This window comes from Triturus cristatus, chromosome 6 (genome assembly GCF_964204655.1).
Source record: "Triturus cristatus chromosome 6, aTriCri1.1, whole genome shotgun sequence".
Classification (NCBI taxonomy): Eukaryota; Metazoa; Chordata; class Amphibia; order Caudata; family Salamandridae; genus Triturus; species Triturus cristatus.
The window spans coordinates 798,423,905-798,445,129 of record NC_140589.1 but is presented as its reverse complement, the minus strand read 5'-3'; positions in this window follow the sequence as shown (position 1 = coordinate 798,445,129).

Here is a 21,225-nt window from a genome sequence, read left to right as displayed (position 1 = left end):
AACACCATACCCTGCCCTAGAGGCAGTCACTAAAGCTAGTGTACCTAATTCTAAGGCTTTGCATCCAAGGTGGATACAATGGGCAACTTCCTTGGCTTCGCAAGACGTCACATATATCTTTGACGCGGCGTTGCAGTCTCAGGAGTTCTTGGATTATGAATTCGTTCATCCGACTCCTTCGACGTTGCGCCCACTTGAGGAGTACCGTTGTGTCATTTACACTGATGGGTCTGCGCAACCCGCTACTGGATCAAAGCATGCCTATTCAGCTGCCTGCGCAATTGTTGTGGGTACTTTCGTGAATGGAGAGTTCCAATCTGAAGCTGTGCATACACAGACATTGGGTGATTGTACCGCGCAGTTGGCTGAAGTTCGTGCTCTAGTGCTTGCACTGGAGTTTGCTGATCTTCGGGTCCCCACTCTCGTGGTGTGTGACTCGTTCTATTGTGTTCAATCTTACAATGACAATCTACATTTTTGGATTCAGAATGATTTCCATGATTCCAAAGGTAGCACAATAAAGCATAAAACGCTTTGGGTTCGAGTGGCAGCACTTAAAGAACTACTACCACTCGTGAATGTAATTCACACTCTTGGTCACCAACGAGTTGGCGTCCATGCTGTCGGTAACAGTTTGGCTGACGAGGCAGCAAAAACAGCAGTGGCGACATATCTAGTAGCAGCAGTTACAAGAACAAAAAGTAAGATCGATGATGACATCTTGGCGGCTATTGCCGCTTCCGAGACTGGGAAAAACTTTCCGAAGGGTTTCCCTTCTCGATACCATTATCGCTTAAGTCCTGACAACATCCCATTAGTGAGGATTAACGACGTTGGTGACAGATTGATTCCCAACGCGGACTGCAGACCATCTTTGATATCAGCTGCCCACGAGGGTGTTGCGTCTGCGCATGCCGGAGTGTCGGCTACTATATCTCTTTTGCAGCAACGTTACTGGTGGTACGGGTTGTACAAACAAGCGCGGGCATACGTTCTTGATTGTGACATTTGCCAACAGATTAAACCTTCTTCTGCAGTGCGTCCACCACAAACACAGTTGCATATATCTAATCAACCACTTGCGTGCGTTTATTTAGATCACTGCGGTCCTATTACCTCTGATACTGCGTACAAATATATCTTGGTTGCAGTTGATTCGTGCACACATTTCCTGTGGGTATGGCCACAAAGGAGTGCTGATGCCAGAACTGTCATCAAGGATTTGCGTGTCTTTATAGGTTGTTTTGCATGTGGTACCCTTCATTCTGATCAGGGTCCTGCGTACGCCTCAAAGGCGTACAAGGAGGCCATGAGAGAACTGGGGGTCCAAGTCAAATTTTCGTCTCCATACCGGCCTGAGGGCAACAGTGTTGTGGAGCGGATGAACCGTGACCTAAAGCAATCTTTGACAGCGAGGGTATTAGGTAAAGGCCGGAACTGGCTCTCCCACTTGTATGACGTACAACGTGCACTTAATAATCTCCCTAGAAGGTCTCTGGGTGGGAGGACCCCGTACATGATGCTCTTTGAAGTAAGAATGTTTGTCCCGGACCTTGATGGTCTAGACATGGCGGCAGCTGCCGCCCCTTTTGACCTAGATGACCACTGTGCTGTATTGCAGACTCTACAAGAAGCCAGAGACACTCTAGCGAAAGGACACGTACCCTCTACATCCGAAGCTGCGCCCCAGATTCCGGTAGTCGGCTGGCTACCTCGAGTTGGTGATCTGGTCCGTGAGAAGGTGGAGAACAAGAAGGAGTTCGGCCCCTCTTATCGTGCACCGGTCCCGGTGCTTGGAGTCCTGGGTACGCGTACAGTTGTTTTACCTCCACTTCCTGGTCGCAAGGATAACAGGTACATCTCGATTGACAATGTCAAGCTACAGCGGGTGGCCGATTCTCCATAGTATGACACCTTCGGTTTCTTGCCCTTCAATGATGAGAAACTCTGTTGTGGTGCCACCCTCTAACATCTTGCCTGAGGTTTCCATTGAGATGCTTGCAGTTACTGGTCCTTCTATGTCATCTAATGCTGGTGGTTTACCTGATGATCCTGAGTATGCTTATCCAACAGAAGTACCTTTGCCTCTGTTACATTCAACAATAATTGCCCAGTCACATTCTTCCTTTGAAACTGAATCATTGACTTCCACTGCCCCTTCCAAAATTTCAAAATTTTTTGCCTGGTTCAAGAGACATTTTTTGGTTGCACCTTGGACTTACATCTGGCTGGTGCTAATAAGCATTTTTTTGTTCATGACCATTGGCTTTGTGGTAGTGTTTTTTAAATTGATCAATGGACACTACCTGAATGAACGATCTACAATTCGATTGATTGATGGAACTTTAGCCCCACATTCCTCATCACACATCATGAAACGGGACCAGACTTTTGTGAACATCACCGCCTGGCCTGTACGTGATGGAATTGCTTGGGATGCTGTGAACTTTCAAATTCATGGTCCCACCGAAGTGATTAATGTACCAACTGTTTTTCGTGTTTCTATGGGTGATATGGTTAAACAGAACATCCGATCAGATGATTGGGATGAGCATGCGATAGAAGCACTGTTTTCTGATTTGAAATATTATGCTGCATTTGATGCTGTGGATTTGTATTTAAATAATGCAAATTATGATGAACAATTTTGCTATCAACATTATGGCACACATTTCCTACACAGGGCAAATACCTTTCGGAATTTTGTTAATTTCACTCAGTGGGAACATTGTCCTGTCCCTATGCCTGGCAGTTCTGCCACTTTAGTGAAAAAATTCACATACTTTTCGGATTTTAGTGTGTCTTACCCTGCCTCTTTTTATTTTAAGGTGGCGGTAGAACCAGCTTCTAAGGTTAGACTGACACACACCAAATTATTATATTCTAAATCCTTTATGGATGTATTGGCTGTTGGAGGTTATGACCTCTGGAAAGCTACTGTCGATCTTAAATCGGTTTGGGGAACTAAACCGTGGCAGGTACAAGGAACGGAAGCTTTGCATCGTGCCTGTCTTATCCCAAATCATATGTTATTTTTGAATTCAACTATTTTTCAGACCACCTGTTTTGGATTGGCTATGTCTAAAAAGTTGAATTCACCCACAATCCCGAATCTGGGTGCTTATCCTAATTGGGCGAATCACACAGATCTGTCCCTTACTATGTTACAGTCCCTCGTCTCCAACACCACCTTCAATATTTCAGCAATAGATCATAAGGGATGGTTGGTATGGCAGACGGGTTCAGATTCCTGTCAACGTCGGTTTCTGGACTTGAAACCAGGGTATACACAACTTAGAGTAGACCCTCGTTTTCTATCGTCACACACGGTAACTACCTACTCGGTAGGTAAGTTATGCCAGTCATGGTTGCAACATTCCACATTAGCTTCAGTTAAGATTCATTTATCACGGTTAAATGACAAAATAGATTTAAATGATTTTATTAAGGGTCCTGCGACTGGCAGGTCCAAGAGATGGGTTTATGCTATTTACAATGAAGTTTGGAAATTATCGCAAATTGAAGCTGCTTCAAGGCTACGTGCAATTGACCAGGCCAATATGGAGAAAGTATTGGCTGTTATAGATAATAGTATTAATATATTATCTTCTAGAATTTATACATTAGATAATATTGTTTCATCTGTCGTAGACATTGTGCAAGATGATGTGTCTGGGTTATATCATGGTCATAATCAGTTGCGTTCAATTATGCAGTTTGCATGGACCTTGCAAACGTTAAAAGCAGGGAAAGTCCCTTGGGATTACATGAATACGTCTTCGTTATTTCTTCCTTTTAATTTGACCGATAAGCAACAGTTCATGTCCATGAAAGACGCAACTTACGCATTACTGCACATTGAACAACTAGAACCGTTACCTTTTTCTATTGCTGAGTTGAATTCGGCTGTGTGGCTTGTACACGGATTGATCACGTTGCCTTTTTCTCGGTTTAAGTTCAGTTCGTGCATGAAGCATTATGCCATAGGCAGATATGAACAGCTTGGTAATGCCTTCCTGCACGAAGTTTGGTCACTTCCTTTCACATATAGATGCGTGAGGGATGGCAAGGAAGTTTACTTAAAAGTTGAAGAGTGCACTTCCGCTCCTGATCATTCTGTGGTTTGTAGACATATACAATTACATGGCGCTTGCAATGTACTCGGTCCTAATTTAGCTTGTGTCCTAAAAGGTATTCCAATGCCAGTTATAACGTCTTCATTTAAGCTGCTTGCTAACGGTAGTTATTTGCTTTTAAATAATGAAGCTTGCTGTGGTATGCTTGTGGGTATTCCTTACATAGTCACCGTTTCATAAAGGGTGGTTTGCTGTAATAACGCCCTTTTCCCACCCCCGCACGGCAGGCTCGATATATCCATCTGGCCGGCAATTCCAACCTTGAACGCAGAGTTCAACAGGATGAGTAGAATAAGAGCTCTTTTGTCTCAGAAAGAAGTTTCTTTGACTTCGTCCCGTGAAACATATCTTCTTCACATAGCAAACACACGCACTGAGGTACAAGCTCTTTTAAATACTGACCTCCCCCTACATTTTGGAACGTTGATACAGACTATCTTTAATGCTTCGTCTACGACTGGCATTGTTCATTTTTTTTTAAATTGTCGGCTCAGGCCTCGTGACATCTTTCCAAACTATTTTTGGTGTGATCCGCGCGTTTTTACATTCTATTTTTTCTAGTGTCTTCGGAGGGTTTCCCTTGCTCCTCGCTCTTGGGGCCGGGATCCTCTTGTTAATCTGCGCATTTCGTTATGGCTGCACGCCTGGGGTTACAAGACAGAATGCTCCGCCTGCTCCATCTGCGTAGCCGGATGCTTGATTACTACGGTACTTTACCTCTGGCGACCTTAAGCGTCAAGTATGGATTGTCATTCCGGTTTGCTTATTTTACCTGTGTGCAGCCTGTCTTTCATTGCCTAGATTGTCCCTTCCAATGGGCTCTGGACTTGTGTCTGTCAAACTTGGTGTCACCTGACCCGGATTTTGATGAACTAATGTGTCCATTACTGGATCATGAGTTTGCTTGTTCTGGAATTGGGTTTATGGCTTTGGGTGCTACACAAGGAGTCCTTGGTAACTGGGATATCGGAGAGGCCGCTATTGAATTCCTTGAACGAAGTTATCTCGAGGATGCTGACAATTGTCCTGTTATGGTGCTGGATGCTCCGATAATTGACGAACACGTGTGTTCCTTTCCCTTGCTAAATTGGATGGCAGATACTTTTGCGGAACGCTCCAATGATTTCCTCTTGGAAGCTGTTGCAACTTACGGTGCATATACCTTGATGGATTGACTGTTTCACATAGTCGAGACAAGATTCATCGATAGATGTCAATTTTTTTATCGGAACTTTTTTAATGGTGTTTTCTCTGGGACATCGTTTTTATTTTTTATACGATTTTTTTCTCTTCTTTTTTTCTCGAACTTTACACTTACCTTATATGGACTTATAGTTCATGCCCTTGGTTCTGTTCTATCTCTATCACTTGAACTCTGCGTTCTTGATAAATGCGCCTCTAATGGATAGTGATTCGATCAAGGGGGGGTGTAGTATGGGTTGGCCACTCCCTATTTACAACACTAAGTTAGCATAACCGAGTCAACTGTTAGGAAAGCCAGCTTGCCGTTTCTGCTGCTTTGCACGTGACACTGTTGTTATATGTTATTCATTTTAGAAATGCTTACTCGACTTTGCCTTACAGGATAACAGTTTATTGTTTAAACATTCTTAACAGTGTGCTGCGACCTTCGTCTGTACATCATGTAAAGAACAAGTCTAGGACACTAGACGGTGCAGAGTGTTGTCTTCAGATTGATCGTACCACTTTTTAGACATATCATACATGCAGCTGCCAATATCTGAAGAACAAGTGCTTTTAATATGGCAAGACAGAATGTTTTTAGATTCATTCGAACAGAAGAGCTGATGCATGAGAGAGCCTAGCTGATCGTGTGATGTGATTCTACTAAGCTGATCTATACGGTATGGGGTTCCCCCTGTTAGCCTAAGAGACCTTCTATTAGTATAATAAACCTATTAGTTACTAGAGAAAGGAGTGTGGCTGCTTACCACTGTCATTATTATTATGATTGCTCCTTTCATTGTGTATGGTATTGTAACAATGCTGATGGTTCTGATCTTAACCATTTGTCTGCTAGTGTTAGCCCAAGTACTGCATCTTAGGACACGAGGTTTATAAAATAAACTCTTTAAACTTTACCGTGTCTGTATTATTCTGTTGTGGACTACTAAATAAGTACAAACAGGTGTTTCGGATTCCCACCACTCCTGAGAAATATCTAAGTCGCATGTTCTGGGTTGTCTATACATTGGGACCGCCTAGCTAGATCTAGGCTAACAAATGGGACACTAAGCTAGCCGGATATGGGGTTCTTGGTTCTGAGGGGAGTTTCTGGTACACCACAATTCTCTGAGGTCCTGGTTTCCTGCGCATAGTTCTGTGCATATGCAGAATCCCTGCAACAATATAAGGCAATTGGTCCGTGTCGTAGAGACTACAATAGACATCACTGTAGGAGCCTTAAGTAACATCACGGCAGAACTACAGGCGGATCGTCTTATGACATTACAAAATCGAGTTGCCTTAGACTTTGTTCTTGCCGATCGTGGTGGAGTATGTAAATTGATCGGGTCAAGTTGCTGTATTTTCATACCTAATGACGCTCCGACAGTATACCAAGCTATCTCCAAGTTGCACATAATCTCTGAGTCTATTCTTCAGGATGAAGGAGATTGGTCTTTATCGGAATGGTTTTGGGGACTACTGTCTAAATGGGGTTGGAAAGCATTGACGTTTCTTGGTATAATCTTGACCATTATTTTCTCCTGTTGCCTTTGTATGCACTGTGGTCCCGCTATCTGTGATCTTTGTGCTACTATGTGCATCCCAAAACCCAAACCACAAGTAACAGAAAACATAAGAATGATGTTACAGCAACAACTCGATGACCTCATGGCTATTGACGTGGACTCAGATTAGCATGAGTCTATCTTGCCTGAGTTCTGGCAAAAGGAGGGTCTGAGGAACTTTGATTTTCGATCGCGATCGAATCGACCCGCCATTTTGTGGCCCGCCGCCATTTTGTGTTGCCATCACTCAGGCAGCACGGCGAACAAAGTCTATTCTGCTTTTTCTGTAGCCTGGTATCGAAATACGCCTTCTGCCTCTATTTGAAAAGCTGGTGTTAGAACTAGCCGAGTACACTAATCCCTGTCTGGCTTTTCTAATCCCTGTCTCAACTATCTGTTGATTCACACTATTCTTTCCTGACCTTATCTCATCGACTGGCCTTCACTGTCTCCTGCTAGCATTCTCTCGTTTCACAACTGTCCTCCAACACACACAAACGTATCTCGCCACCTGCAAGTTAGTTATGAATCTGTTAATGAATTAGTTTGAGGGTAGGGTGACAAACATAGTTGGAGGAGAGGTCTCTTCGAGTCATCCGACACTTTTGTTTTCCAACTTTTCCCATTGGTTCCATCCTGTTTTCTAACTTTCCTTATTGGTTCTTTCTTGTATGTTCTGGGAGGGTTTTGGATCAATATGTCTGAACCTTTTATAGTATTTAACGCTGTGCGCCACAGAGTGAAGTGGCAGTCTCCTGAGAACCTACTTTGTGTACTTCTAGGATAACTGTACTAGCTGCAGCTAAATAAATCTGATCTTCTAACGCCGACAGAGTGTCCCGTGTCTCTGTGTAGCGAAGCAGGAGAACTCCGGAGACTTTGGGCGTACCCTGCATCGCCAGGCCCAAAAGGTTCTGGTTCTTCAAGGGAAGGTCCTAAAACATATTGTTGAGACATTAAAATTATCTATCACAAAAGAGGAGGGCACCTACGTTTTTGGTCCCGGGCTTGGCAGCCATCTAGGGAAACCTACCAAACACAGACATTTCTAAAAACTAGAAACCCGGGGGTGTTCAATGATGTGTGGCTTTTATGGATCCCCCAATGTTTTCCTACCCAGAATCCCCTGCAAACCTCAAATTTAGCTAAAAAGTCAAATTTTCCTCACATTTCTATGTGAGATCACCGGGCCGGCACAAATTTCCCCAATCGCGGCTGCTGCAGGTAAGAGCAGGGGGGCGGTGGGGCCAGCTGGGGGGGGATTTCGAGAGACGACCATGTGGGAAAATTAAATAAATAATGAATTTTACCTCGTGGTTGTCTCTCGAAATTCCCCACAGCCAGCCCCCCACCGCTCTTACCTGCAACGGCCACGGCTGAATTTCCAGATAAAACCGTTAACTCACTTGTGTGGTGTCCAAAGCAGAGTCAGCCTAAAAACGTATTTTAAAAAACTACCTTTTTGGACCCACTTTGGTTCCCCCTCAGTTTTTCATTTTATACATATTTATATTCTTTGATTTGGGGACCCGCACAAGTGAGGTATATTTTTTTTCAGGAGATCGAGGGGAACACTGGGTGGTAGGAAATTTGTACTGGAGCGGTGATTCGCACAACTTTTCCACACAGAAATATGAGGAAAGCGTGACTTTTTAGCTAAATTTGAGGTTTGCAGGGGATTCTGGGTGATAACACGCTGGCGGATCCATGCAAGGCACTCCACCAACCAAGAGCCATCTATGCACACCACCAGCCAAGTGCCATCCACGCACATCATCAGCACACTGCAAGCCAAGCAACAGTCCACACACTCCACCAGCTATGCGACACTCCAAGCACACCGTCAGCCAATCGCCATCCACCCAGACCACTAGCCAAAGTGACTGTCCACGCACACTGCCAGCCAAACGCTAGTCCACACACACTGCCAGCTAAGCGTAAGTCCACATACAGCCAGCAAAATGCAGGTTCACACACAGCCAGCCAAATGCCAGTATACGCAGACCGTCAGCTGAACTCCAGTTCACACACACACAGAAACTTTTTCTAGTGGTGTTCCCCCCCCCGGGGACAGAGGGGTCTAAAAATATCGCTGATCTACCCCCTAGGGGGACAGAAACAGACAAGATGTGTGCAAAAAAAAGGGGAGCGACCCTTGACTATGGGGCTGCACCCTTCAACATGCCCATAAACATATCCCTGGTGCATAGTGGGCTTTCTGCCCCTACCCGGGGGGTAGATTGGGTGTAATAACCACCATCTGCCCACCAGGGGGGCAGAAAGACTGTGCCCATATTTGGGGGTGGGGGTATCGACATGCCTATTCTGGGCAGCCCTCACCCCTACACAAAGTAACAAGCATTGGCATTGCCAATAGGTCTCGCTTTTGGGACCTTATTAGTATTTAGTTATGCAGCACAATATCGTTGGTGCAACAACATCAACTGTTGCATGGCTAAACACCTATAAGGTACAAGGTTTAGCCATTCAACAGCGGATAGTGTTGCGCAAAAGATATTGTGCTGCAAAACTAAATACTTATAAGGTCCAAAAAAGCGAGACCTATTGGCTATGCCAATGCTTGTTACAATTATGGGCACGTCGTGCCCATCAGACCCCTCCCTCCCCACACACACACACTTGGACCACTGATGTGCGCAGACTCGGGTGGCTTCGGCACCCTCCACAAAGGACGATTGTTGAGCCCACGCTGGGCGGGCACCAGACTTGTTTACACAGACATGAGCAGCAGCACCCTCGTGCACACATCTAGAGGAGCGGCGCTCAGTGGTGCACGCTTGGTCACCATCACCCTTTAGATACACTCGTAGCAGGGGCGCAACTAGAGCCACATTTCGAGTGGGCTAAGAAAAAGTTGCGGGTGGGGGGCTGACTCTTCCAGCAGTAGTTAAGAGTGGAGATGCAGGGGCTCTGAGAAGGGGTGAAAAACAGCAAAGCCTCATTCACAAGCAAATGGTCTTTTAAAGACCTGTGAAGTACTCGGGTCCCAGGAAGCTGTCTCAGCCTGGGTTGCCACACACGACGTGAGGGGAGTGGGGCTGAAGCCCTTTGATCCCAATGTGCGTTGCGCGCCTGGCTCGAAGTCATCTGCACTGTCCCTTACTGTTCGTACCCACCCACACCCCTATTTAGACATGTTAACGGGCAATATGTTTCTTATGTGCATACTCGTCTACACCCCTCCGGAGGAAGAGCCTCGAAAGCCCCTCGTGGTTTCGAAATGAATTGTTTAAAATACTGGAAGCGCTGCTTCCGATGGTTTTCATTTTTTCCGAGTTTTTTTGTTGTTGAAGTTTTATATAGCGTGAACGCGACCCGAAGGTATAACAGCGCTTTACATGGGCACCAGTTGCATTACAGACCCATTCATTTTGAGGGGCGGTGATATTAAATGATTTGTTTAGTTATGATTTGGGTTTCGTTAAGTTTCTTGGGGAAGAGGATGTGGTCCGTCGGCTAAACTGCCGACTTTGGTGCTGGAAACTCAGCCTGGGTTGCCACACATGCCGTGAGGGGAGTGGGGCTGAAGCCCTTTGATCCCAATGTGCGTTGCGTGCCTGGCTCGAAGTCATCTGCACTGTCCCTTACTGTTCGTACCCACCCACACCCCTATTTAGACATGTTAACGGGCAATATGTTTCTTATGTGCATACTCGTCTACACCCCTCCCGAGGAAGAGCCTCGAAAGCCCCTCGTGGGTTCGAAATGAATCGTTTAAAATACTGGAAGCACTGCTTCAGATGGTTTTCATTTTTCCGAGTTTTTTTGTTGTTGAAGTTTTATATAGCGCGAACGCGACCCGAAGGTATAACTTGAAAAGGTCAAAGTGCCGACAAGGGATTTTGTTTAAGACAAACTAATTACTTGGTTGTCTTTCTCAGCAAATTATGGGTGTATTTAAACAAATTTTACACCAAGAAGAAATGTATCTCCTGAAATAATCATCAAATACAAACAGTACACACACGGGAATTCTTTTTTGTGAAATGAACACAAATCTTTTTATGTATAAATCAGAATAAAAAGGAGTACATAAGAACCATCGGTTTTGAGCAATAAATCATGAAAGGAGGGTTACATCAAATCCACATTTCATCAAGAGACATCTATGCCAGTGCAATTTTAACAGAGACCAATCTCATTGTTGAGAAGATAATCGACTGTGTATAACGGATATTGCGAAAATAGATGATGGAGTCGACGTTTCAGTCTTTGGTGGCAGCAGTCCGTCAGACCATCTTCAGGACACGCAAAGGTCTGCTACGGTCAGGCGTTCTTGACCGTAGCAGACCTTTGCGTGTTCGATTTTCAACCAAACATTTCCGAAATTATACGAGGAAGAACTTTCTCCCGTCCATATATCTGTTGTTAGAGATTTGGAAGGCCAATTGTATCAACCAGAACGCCCATACTACGATTAAATACGAGTATCGTGGGATTTCTAAAATTCACGAAGGGTCTTTTTATGCAATAAATTAACTGTCCTGAAGATGGTCTGACGGACTGCTGCCACCAAAGACCGAAACGTCGACTCCATCATCTATTTTCGCAATATCCGTTATACACAGTCGATTATCTTCTCAACAATGAGATTGGTCTCTGTTAAAATTGCACTGGAATAGATGTCTCTTGATGAAATGTGGATTTGATGTAACCCTCCATTCATGATTTATTGCTCAAAACCGATGGTTCTTATGTACTCCTTTTTATTCTGATTTATACATAAAAAGATTTGTGTTCATTTCACAAAAAAGAATTCCTGTGTGTGTACTCTTTGTATTTGATGATTATTTCAGGAGATAAATTTCTTCTTGGTGTAAAATTTGTTTAAATACACCCATAATTTGCTGAGAAATACAACCAAGTAATTAGTTTGTCTTAAACAAAATCCCTTGTCGGCACTTTGACCTTTTCAATTCATCTGCCCAAGCCCTCAAGGGTATATTGGGTTTGCCCTCCAATTGTTTCTGAAGGTATAACAGCGCTTTACATGGGCACCAGTTGCATTACAGACCCATTCATTTTGAGGCGCGGTGATATTGAATGATTTGCTTAGTTATGATTTGCGTTTTGCGGCGCGAAAGTGAAAGCAAATTTGGCGCGTCTGCTCGCGGCGCAAAAGTGAAAGCAAATTTGGCGCGCGCGTTTGGCGGGGGTGGGGGAGCGCATTCCAGGCGGGGGAGCGGACCCTTTGAAGTGCTCCCAAAAAGCGGAGTGCATGGCGGCACCAAGCGCGTGATTGTGCGCGTGCTAGCAATGCAATCCGCTTTTTGGGAGCACTTTGAAATGCCCTTTTACAATAGTCTTGCTTTGCGATCGCTTACGCGATAGCAAGGTGAGACCTAAAAATAGTCCCTGGTGCCCAGAGTGCTTTCTTCCCTCCTGGAGGGCAGATTTGGGGCTATTGCCCATATCTGCCCTGGGGGGCAGAAAGACAGTGCCCATATTTTTAGGGGGGTGGTGGGGTCATCGGCATCCCCCTTCAAGGCACCCCCCATGCTTGCACAAAGAAAAAATTATCCCTGGTCTCTAGTGGCATGCAGAAAGACTGTCCTTTTTTGTTTGGGGGTGTGGGTATTGGCATGCCCATCTTGGGAATCCCCCACCTCTTCATATTCCAAAAAAAGAATCCCTTGCTCCTAGTGGGCTTTATACCCCCAGGGGGTTGAAAGACTTCTGTTTACATTTATTTTGGGTGGGGGCTCCCATGGCCCCACCACTCTTTTATTTAAATAAATCCCTGGGGTCTAGTGGGCTTTCTGGCCCCCCTGGGGGCAGATTGGGGATAATAACCTCCATCTGCTCCTCAGGGTGGGTAGCCCTGTTTTGTTTGCAGGGGTGGGGGCATTGGCATGCCCGTTCTGGGCATCCCCACCCCTACATAGTCGCCAACAAATAATCCCTGGTGTCTAGTGGGCTTTCTGTCCCCCTGAGGGGACAGATATGGGGATATTGCCCCCATCTGCCCCCTGGCGGCAGATAGACTGATCTGGCTAAAAAATAATGGGGGAGCAAAAGCCCTTGCCCAATGAGCCACTCCCCCCTCCCTGGTGCCTAATGGAGTGGATCCCTGCTTGGGGATCGCCATCCTGCGGTGATCCTCAAGCAGAGATCCACTAGGGAAGGGTACAATTGGAAAGAAAGATTATCCCCTTTCCAATTGTCCGCTCCCGTCTGCCTAGGTGCTCGGGGCTGAGATAGCACCACAAGTAGGGGTGGGCGGAATTTGCGAAATTCACTTTCGCAAACCATCGCAAACATTTAAAAAATCTCTGCAAACACGCGGAAATATCGCGAAGACGCGGAAGTTTTTTTCCCGCCCGTTCGCGGTATTTTCTGCGTGATCGCGGCTCGCCAACTTACCCATGCGGTTGCTCACGTGCGCGGCCATCTTGTTTTCATTTGTCTCGCGGTGCATGATTGCGAGAAGAAAGACATGATCACGCGACGAATTATGTGATCGCGCAACGAATGACGTTAATGCGGGCGCGAACTGTCGCGAGACAGCACAAATGGCTACCAGCAATCCAACATCTCGTGGAGAACGCGACCGGATCGGGAAAACTTGTCAGCGAACGCGGGGATTCAGGTAAGGCGATCGCGCGCACGCGAGAATGTATTTTTGTACAGCGCGAGCAAGAACAAAATTTCCGGTAAGAAGCGGATTGCGGAAATTTTGACATTTTCGCGCTCTCCACGGAACGCGAAAATGTCAAATTATCGCAATTTCTGCGAGCGGAACGGAATTTTCGCACAGGCCTAACCACAAGCACGTAGGCAGTGAAAGTGAAACGAGCCATTCGGCTCATTTCACTTTTATTGTAATGACGTTGCGCAACATGTGCACCGATCCTCATTACACACAAAAAAAAATGACTCAGTACTCTGAGAAAGCTCTTTCTCAGGTCCCGAGGCTGAAAAAAAGAAAAGGTAACTGCTGTGTCTTCTGCACACCAGTCAGAAATCCCTCTGCTGTAAGCAGCAGAGGGATTTCTGACTGGTGTGCAGAAGACATAGCAGTTATGTCCTAGGCACACCAGTGCCACAGCCGAGGCCGTAACTGTTACGTCCTCGGCACACAAAGTGTTGAATACTTGGGGAGGGGGGCTGCTCAGATGCCATCAATTATGTAATTTAAGATGTCATGAGTGATGTCATAAATTATATCATAGAACATGTCATGAGTGATGTAATATGTGAGGTCATAAGCAGTGCATAACCAATGAATTTCTGTGGGTTTTTTTAGTTTAAAATGTTAATGTTGTCACAGACATATTCACCTAACTATAATGTTAATTTAAACTTTGGTTTTTCAGTGCATTTCTAAGCTTTTTTTTTAAAACAAAAACAGAATGTTTTATCACACTTAACTGTAATGTTACTTTAAGCTTTTTTTCTCTCACATATATATATAAATATATATGTGTGTGTGTGCGTTTGTGCGTGTGTGTGTGTAAAACAGTGGCCGCTCCTACGCTATGGCGAAGGAGCGTCACCTCAGTGCTTTTGAGCAGGGCAAAGTAAAGGAAATGTAAAATGATAATAACTTTTAGTTATTATCATTTTATGTTTCATTTGCGGGTGGGCAGGTGGGTGGTTCGGCTCTCGTAGCAGGGCAGGGGAGGAGTGGTTTGCCCACTCCTAAGTGCGCAATGGCGGTTTGATTGGCCCTCTCGGACTGCCCAAAACAGTCATGCGCACTTTCCCTGTTCTCCATGCAGACTCAATTACACCCTGCATGGAGAACATGCCCAGGCCCCCATTACCTGGTTGAGCATCGAACCAGGATGCTCAAAACCAATCAAAACGTTGTATTGCAGCGTTGTGATTGGTCAGGGTATCCTGGCTATTCTTTCTGGCTTCCTGTTCCTCGAGTCCCATGAGGAGAGCAGAAGCAGACATGTGGACCCGGCGGCAAGGTAAGTGTATATATATTTTTGCATTGCACAACGACACTCCCCGTGGACCTCCATTCCCACCGCACGCACCCCGTCACCAGCAAGTCATGCCAGCCGCCACTGGTGTGCAGGCAGTCCCTCCCCAGGCCTGGTGAAAAGATCCAGCCACTCCGCTTCAGCGTTTTCTCAATGATGATTTAAAGTGGCAGTCAATATATATATATATATATTAAGAGAGAGAGAGAGAGAAGTTTGTATATAGATTTGGATCTGCTTAAGAAACCAGTTACATTATTTTATTTATCTTGCATTCATGTTTAAGTGATTTATTTATTTGTTGCTTTTTTTGAGTTCAGCATTGTCGCTACTTTAATGCCACTATGTCAAAGGTCATGTGCATGTGGCAACACCTTCTCTAACATCATCAGGGTAAAAAAGTTATGTGAGGTCCCTGCCTGTGATATCATAAGTGGCTGAAAGTTTGGATGATGTCACTTCTCATACCGCTGGCATTTTAGTGAATCAACGCAAATGCATAAGCTGAGCACAACAAAACAGATGAGGGAATATTGAATCTGGAACTACTGATACCACAGTACAATGATTATTCTGGAACTTGGATTTGTGCACAATATCTGGAAGGTTTTTCTCGCATGCAGGGAATTTTGCTAGAGATAATTCTCAACCTTTAAACTTTGTGTAGCATGGCAGGTGAAAGTCTCTGTGGTGTCAGTGACATCAAATGATCTTTTACCCCATGACATCACAGAAATATAACATTGTGTGACCTTTGACCTCAAAGATATCATAGAACTGCCTCCAGTGAGAAGACTGCCTGGAGACCTGCAGTGTCAGGACCCCAATAATCATGCTATTAGTGTAACAACTTAGTGCAGACCCTTAGCTTCTAAAATTATCCATTGAACAGCAGAATTGTGCGTTCGAAGGGAAACAGAGACCGGGCAACTCTCGTCTCAATGGTTCACCAGCCAATCTCATGTCAAGGATAATACCCTATTTTCTCATCACTCTTTGCTCAGTTAGGATAGCCAAAGCAAAGTCAGAGGAGTGCTGAGGGTAATTATGAGAGATTGACAGCTCTGGCAGTGTTTGCCATAGATGAAAGTCTGAGTGGACAGTGTTTGTTTAAGGCAGTGTACAAAAAGAGAAAGAATCAGAATGGGGAGTGAGGTGGTGTGTAACTGAAGGAATATTTGGTAGAATCCTTGAGACAGTCTTGGACTGAACACTTGAAGACCTGGCAACTTGAAAATCTTTTTCATCTCGTGAGAGGAAGCTGGGCCTCAGAAAGGTCAGTACCTTGAGGTGAGGGTGGACTTTCAGGCCATGACTGCTTGATGTACCTTGGAGGGACATTGGAAGACTGGGCCTGAGGATGGTTCAGGTCTTTAAGTCATCACCAGGGGCTTAACACAGGCCCCCGCATCCCCCGCAGTGCGGGGGGGGGCCCCAAGCTACAGGGGGCCCCCTCAGCATTTCACTTCGGCCGGGGAGCTCCTGATAGAGTACGAAGGGAGCCCCTCCACGTACCTTGCAGAGGGGCCCCCTCAATTATCGTTACGCTACTGGTCATCACCACTATGAAGGAGCATTGGAAGGGTAGACCCTGATGAGGTGGTGACCACCTCCTAACCATTCCAAAAACACAAAAGGATTCTGAATTCATTGCCTGTGTGTGTTCCGGGAAGGTTGTGAATTCTGTAATGGATTTCAATAAAGCAGACCATCCATACACTACTAGCTGGTAGGGGTTTCCAGTTTACTAGGTGTTCACCATGTGATAGCAGCTCTTCATCAGCTTGCCGTGTGAAGGCAGCTGATATCGTGGTGGCACTAAGTGTGTTGGCATGTCTAAACTTGGCAGGTGGTTTACAGAAAGGGGCTTCCCCGCACTGTAGTGTGTGTCAGAGAGTGACACACACCGATGACCTCCTAACAGTTTCTCAACCCTCTATGAAGCTTTGAGTCCCACCCTGAGCTGACTCTATCTTTCACTGCCTACTACTTCTCATTGCACCTCTGCACACTGCAATTTTACCGTGGCGCACACAATGCACATGAATAGGTGACCTTACAACGCATGCAATTACATTGCATGCAGTTGCAACGCAAACATTTACTCCCACTTTTCTTGGAGTTAAATCCAAACACCTTCTACCCACCGCTGCACACCTTTAGTGTTGCAACGACATGCGATGTAATTGCATGCATTGTTGTAAAGGCTGTCTCCCAACACACACACTTCATCCCATTGGTAGCCACAGAGTCGGTGATATTGTAAGAATTGTGAATGGTCTGGTGGGGGAAGAGGACTCACACGTGACACCTCACAAACGCAGGTGAATTAAGAGGCGTGTTAGATATATTCCATCAGGTTTGCACTTGTGAAATGCTTCCATGGATGAATCAGTAGTTCTCGGTTTTACTACAAAACTCATTGATATTACTAATCCAAGCAGGCATTCCCATTGAAATAGTATTGCCTCTAAAATTGTACTGAAGGCAGTTGTGCCAAAAAACGTAGGAAAAAGTGAGCAAACTGAATGAAAGAAAAACAAGTGGGAGGGAAAGGATTTTCCAGATGGCGAGAGAAATAAATGCTTTATGGGTAAAACGCGCATGCCCAGAAATAATATGACTGGGTATATCATGAAATTCAAGATGTACACGGATTTCCATGCTTATCGAAGCAGAATTTTGTGCATCATAGAATGCTGAAACCTCTGCATATTACTACTTCTACTATTCGCGGATGTCCAATTTTCGTGAAGTGGGGCCTTTACATTGTCAAAAAATGAATGAAAGGGAAACAGTGTGTCATCTTCAATCAATACTTTCAAATAACACAGACACTGCTTACACGTTTGAGGCTGTTTCTCGGTGTCTTGCCAATGTCGCTGGTATCTTCCTCCATGGGTTTCGAATTATGAGGCTTCCCACATTCCAGTCTGGAGGCGCCAGCTGCGCACAGCATGCCTGGCCTATGATGGAATGTAAACAAGAACTGACGCCTGCCTGGCCTATTGCGCGCGGCCCTACGACGTGCTCCGCCCGGCACGTATCGGAGACGCTCCGCTTAAAGTAGGACCCCGATTTATTTCCATGACCGCAAGTTGCTGAAAATTCTGAAAGGTCTGTGTACGTATGTATATCTTTAGTCGACTCGTGTGCCTGTATTAAACTGGGAGAATGTGCAGAATGTGGGCGCATCTATTAGAGATGCGTCAGAGGTCTATAATGGCTGCAAGATTTGGAGTTTCACTTTAGTAGGTGCTACTTATTTAGTGTAATTCAAATGTTTTCTGAGTTTTGCAATTAAAGGTTGAGACATCGTTGCATTGTCACAGTTTTCTCCTTCTAGAATTAAGACTTCTCTTTGTCGAAACTATTCATAGTAAAAATAGTTCTATCACTGCGACTACCCCGATAGGGCGAAACCTTTGAGAATACCGAATGACGCATGCAGAGAATCTGCAGGGAAACTTTTGCCGCCTTAAAATACAAACATAAAGACTATGGGGCATATCAACAACAACCGGCGATAATTATCGCTCAGCGCTCTTAGCGTGAGGATAATTATCGCCGGCTAGCGTGAATTTTTATCGCTGAGATAGCGTGCTATTAGCAACGCTTATCTCAATAGCGATAAAAATCTACACGCTAACAGGCTAACGTGAGATTATCGCTGGAAACCCAGCGATAATCACACGTTACCTTGTTGATAGGGACAGGCAAACTTAGCCATGATATCCTCCTTCCATAGGATATCATGGCTAAGTCTGAAAATTAGCAGACGTAAAAAAGCAGCGTTAACCGCGGTTAGCGCTGCTTTTTTTGTCTCTAACAGGGTTAGCGACATTCTTGATAATAGGAGAAATGTCGCTTAGCGACATTTCTCCTATACTTTTACTCTGGAACGCCCCCTTTGCATCTCATTAGAGATGCAAGGGGAAGCGTAGAGTAAAAGGGTGCTAACCTGAAAATTTGCGTGTTAGCACCCTGTTGTTGATAGGGTGCTAGTTTTATCTCTGCTTTTTTGGCTTTTAAAGCCAAAAAAGCAGAGATAAAGCCCTTGTTGATATGCCCCTATATATGTTCTTTTGTAAACAAAGGTGTTCAACCCATGCTGTTTTAAACAAATCATTCAATTTTGTAGCCCACAACTGTCATTGGCACTGCCACTCCCTAAATTTTGCAGATAGGAGAACTGAGGCACTGTGAAATAATAAAAAGACTTTCCGGGGATTACTGAGTGTGGTTAAATGAGGTATCAGGGATTCATACAAGGCCTCCCGGTTCCAAGTTTGCTACTGAGGAACGCAAAGGCTGCATACAATGTGTGATATATGACTGTTCAGGGGGAGTGTATGTGCACATCCCTGCCACAGCCTCAAAGGAAGACGTTCTGACGTCATTGTTGGCTGGAAAATGTGATTTATCATCCATGGTACCTAAGCTGATAATCTCTGTGACAATCCACTATCTCTGGCAAATGCTGCAAGGACTGACTGCCTGGCCCTCCCTCCCTGTGACATTAGCATAGCACGGGTGACTGAGAGATTAGCATAGCGCATACCGCACTGTGGATAAAGATGTCTCTACACGCCTGGCCAGTAAAAATAGAAGGCCTAAATGCTGCATGCAATATTATTACTGTCGGTTCAATGGGAAAAGAATGGAAAATATTTCAATATCTTCCTTCCAATTTTAAATAGCTGAAGTGAGGCTCAGCTCGGGTGAGCAGACTTGGAGAATACGAACAAACATATCCATGGAAACAGCACAATGGGCTCTCTAAGCCGAGATAGGCCCGGGCAGAGTTATTGACAGTTTGAAGCATCCGTGCTGATTCCGGCGTTGTGCTGCTGTTGGTGGAGGGTCAAGAAGATTGCTTGCGGCTGCCGCATGTGCAGCTTTGTAGAAATGTAGTTTTAAGAGTGCGTAGTACTGATATTTCACGAAATACTTTTAACTGAAAGAAACAGTAACGTCCCTAGCCCTAGGGACTGGAGTCATGAATGAATAGAAAACATCCGTTGAGTCCAGTATTATTTTTTGTTGTTGCCTTTTGGTTTTACTAACATTATATGCATTTTACACTTAATTAGAGTGACTTTTAGCCAGGTCTTTTCATCTATTGATTTGTTACTGTGTCATTTACATTTTTCTTTTTCCCACCACAGCATGCAGGCGGGTTAGTCATGGCGGATTCTAGGATTTGGGGGCCTTGGCTGCAGGGCAACGTGCGAGACCCCTCTAATTTAAATGAATCGAGACATCATGGGAAATGATATCAAAGGAAGCGCCATCGGTTGACTATTCGTTCTCTGGCATTGTTGAAGCAACTTTGCAAGAAACAACTTTCTTAGTGTGGATATCAGTAAACCAATAAAACATAACTAGAACCCTAATAAAAAAAGGATATATGTATTTTAAAGCTCTGTTAAGTGGAGATACATTATATTAATCACATTGGGTGGAAAAGTTTGGCCTAGGTCTCTCAAAAACTCATATCCTTACTCAAATGTTAAATTGTTTCCAGGTTAGTGCAATGTGTGTGTCTGTACATATAGGGGCAGCTTTACCAGCCCCTTGCGCCACTTTTGCGTCATTTTTAACATGGAAAAAGTGCCGCAAAGTGCCGCAAGGGGCTTGTAAATCTGCCCCATAGCATTTTATGGTGCAAACTTAGCAGAAAGACAGCGGAAAGCTGCACCGGGTCAAAGGCAAAGGCACATTCAACATGCGATAGAAGTGGTAGCTGGTTGTGAACTGTTACTGTATCATTATGTGTTGTTCATTAATTAATTGAGCATTTTGCTGTTTCCTAAATTGGAGCTGAGTTGATGATGTGCAGATGCATTAATGGATATCATTTTAGATATTTAGTGTACTGATGGAAAAGGTCTTTTTTTGCTCTTCTTTATCTTCCGTCTGAAGCTGTCCTTACTGCAGCTGTTTGGGGAGCCGCCAAAGAAGGTGAGTTTGTCTTTCAAATAGGCAGTGGTACCAGTTATGAAGGTTTTGTAGATGATGCAGCTGGTGCCCAAGGGGGTGTAGGCTGACAGGGAGAATATGGCATTCAGTCAGGGCGGGCAATGTCATATTTCTTCAGGCACAAATGAGGTGTGTTGCAGCATGCAGGATGCCCTTAAGAGGGGAGGTGGGGCAGGGTGAATTAAAATTCCAAGATGGTTTCCCAGATACCTACTGCAAGATAAGGTGTGTGGCACAAAATATTTTTCAGCAAGAAAGATATGAAAGCCAACAAAACACTTGAAAATTGATTGGCTTTTCATTAAGATAAATCCTACCAAAAACAAGATGGTGCTAATGTACACAGCAAAATCCTTCGTGGTTCAAAGCTTGCTGGTCTAAATTTACGCACCTAAGATT